Source organism: Myripristis murdjan, chromosome 14 (assembly GCF_902150065.1).
Source record: "Myripristis murdjan chromosome 14, fMyrMur1.1, whole genome shotgun sequence".
Taxonomy (NCBI): domain Eukaryota; kingdom Metazoa; phylum Chordata; class Actinopteri; order Holocentriformes; family Holocentridae; genus Myripristis; species Myripristis murdjan.
Genome location: NC_043993.1, coordinates 1,872,162 through 1,874,919, shown reverse-complemented (window position 1 = coordinate 1,874,919; position 2,758 = coordinate 1,872,162). Strand labels below are relative to the sequence as shown.

Here is a 2,758-nt window from a genome sequence, read left to right as displayed (position 1 = left end):
CAGGTTTTGGACCAAGCAGGGGGAAAATATCGCTTTTCATATTACAACCATGTGCTTGGTGAACAAGTGGTGTGATAAATGACTCACTGGCTTTCACTTGAGGAGGTTTTCTTGCTAGTTCTCATCAGGCTGCTGCCTCTCAGGCTGACGGACTGAAAGTTACCGAGTTGCCGCTCTGCCGGCAGCAGGATGCGGACCAAACCACTGTGAGGCATGGGGGGGGTCATAACTTTTTAACACTTAAAAACCCACTATTTTACATTTATAATTAGCACCGCTTGCATTGCACTTTCATTGAATATTACTATATTATTCAAAATTTATGGATGGAGGGGTCTTGGCCCCCCCGACACCCCCGGGATTTCCGCCTATGTTTTCACGTACCCCCTGCAATGTGCTTGCGTACCCCTAGGGGTACGCATACCCCCGGTTGGGAAACACTGGCCTACACCTCTTATTTTTCCCGATTTCCCGAGCATTTATATGGGCTAGGCAAACTTCAATCCACATGCTAAAAATTAATCTATGGACCACCAAAGTAACGTTTGACTGTTTAATTAAATCAACTTAACCACGGTTGGAGGGGGTGTGCTCCAGTACGGTACGGGCGCTCATGGTACGGGCGCTCATGCACGAGCACATGCACAGTCATGCACGCAGCGTGCGAACGTGGATACAACATAAATCATGCCGTCCTCCTGCTTCCGCAAAATAGTTTAATGCGCGCAGCGCGATTAACTGCGAGTCGTGGCATTGCACAATCAATAATCAACTAATAATAATAATCAACCAGATCCAGCACACCTGACCGGATGGAGTGGAAAAATTTACAATAGAGAACAAGTCAGATTTGGTGTGAGAGCGTGAGATTGAGGCTGAATGCGTGACTGTCACGGCCAATGCGTGAGAGTTGGCAACCCTGTAAATGTGGTTATAAGTAGAGTAGCACATTCTGTCAGGGTACTATAATCATGTTCAAAGTAGACTATTTTATAATGAGCAACCAGCACATTTATCAACTTTACACATTTATCAACTTTACTTTACTCAACTTTACTCTTTTCATTATTATTTGCTTTATCACAAGCACACCAATTTTCTCATTTTTTTTTTTTTTTAATTTATTTTTTGCATGTTTGCAAGTTGTTGATGTGCCCATATGTCACACTGCACCTGAGGAGAATAACAGGGGTCAGACATTTCTCAATAGAGAAAATGAAAAAACATAAATAGTGTTGATATATCCTGTAAGGTTGAAGACCTACCACCATTTTCAATGAGCTTGCAGGCAATATGTCGTCTGGCAGCTTGCACAGATGCAGGATCAGTCTTTACTTCCATAATCGAACCCGACTTCAGGTATTCATCCAGAACCTGAAAAAAATGCACCACTCCAGACTTACTAAAAACTGTAAATACCATTATCATACACCTAACATAATAATTGTTTCTAAATTGTCAGTCTTACATTTAAAATAAGGACACCGCAACTGCTCCCATCCACCTGCAGCTCATGCCCCAGTGTTTCTGTTGGCCATTGTGCGCTGCTCAGTTGGTGCTGTCTCATCCTTAAGAAGTTCCTAAAAATATTTAACATTATAATTGGTATAAAAAGTGAGAAAAATGAAACGATTAGATGACATAATTAAACAGGCCATTTCTGGTTTTAAAAATCCCACTATGCCCACCAATAGGGCTGCTGTGAAATTCAGAGAACAGCACTTTGCAGTCTGCTTTTAACTTCACAGCCTTCCTCCGTCCATAAAAAAGTTCCCCATCTGCATCAAGAAAAAAAATAAAGCTATGTTACTTCTTGTTTTTATGTATTTATATGGAAAAAAATATTTCCAACTTTTTATTACTGACCAGAAACTCTGAATTTGGAGGCATATCTCCTTAATGTTTGCCTCTGTGTTTTGGTGTATCCAGAGGGATACTGACCAGACGTGAGAATATTTCTCACGTTGTCATACTTCTCCTCCATGTTTGCCTGTACTGGAATATGAGTATGATTAAAACAATGGAGTAGTGATGTCAGAAAAATTGTATGGACATACACACTAAATCTAGCTACCATATTACATGACACGAAGTTCTAACTAAAGGTTAATATGGCATATGATACGACTGAAGTACGTGTGTGTGTGTGTGTGTGTCTTCTATCTATCTAAATATCTATCTATAGATAGATAGATAGATAGAAAGATAGATATACACATAGATACACATAGATATAGAAAAACGCTGCATTGGAAATAAAAAAGCAAAGATGCAAACAAAAAAGCCAAAACGGAAGTCAGTTACCGGGGACTATTATTGCAGATGCACAGGTGTTTTTTGTGTGAGAGAAGAAGACGAAGAAGACGACGCAAAACAAGAAGAAAAACGAACGAAGTTTAAAGTTACTGTCTAAACAGAAGTTGTTCTGCATTAACTGCAGTAGCCATGTGTTTTCTATTTTTTATGGCAGCCCCGAGCAATAAGCCCCTTGAAGCCGTGGGTTACAGTGATTTTACAACGCCCCTCAGCTGTGTGTGTGTGTGTGTGTGTGTGTGTGTACACACACACACTTCAACTCAAGTGTATCACTCCCCAAGATTTATATTTTATTTGTTTTCATTAACAACTTTCTTCATTTATTGGATAAAATTAAAGTGAGGGAGTCTGTCTGTTAGCAAGATATACTTCAAATACATTTATATTTTACATTGTTTATCACATTTATCACATATGAGACTGAAAAATCCAGAGATCCAAT

The 2,758-nt window shown here is 39.6% G+C and overlaps 1 long non-coding RNA gene across 1 annotated transcript; it reads right to left on the bottom strand.

The window, feature by feature from the left end:
- Positions 1 to 1,148: 1,148 nt before the first annotated feature.
- Positions 1,149 to 1,576, bottom strand: LOC115372054 (uncharacterized). The gene is made up of 3 exons (XR_003929413.1): positions 1,469 to 1,576; positions 1,266 to 1,374; positions 1,149 to 1,173 (listed from the first exon to the last, which is right to left on the bottom strand). It is a non-coding gene; the product is annotated as an uncharacterized LOC115372054 (long non-coding RNA).
- Positions 1,577 to 2,758: the final 1,182 nt, after the last annotated feature.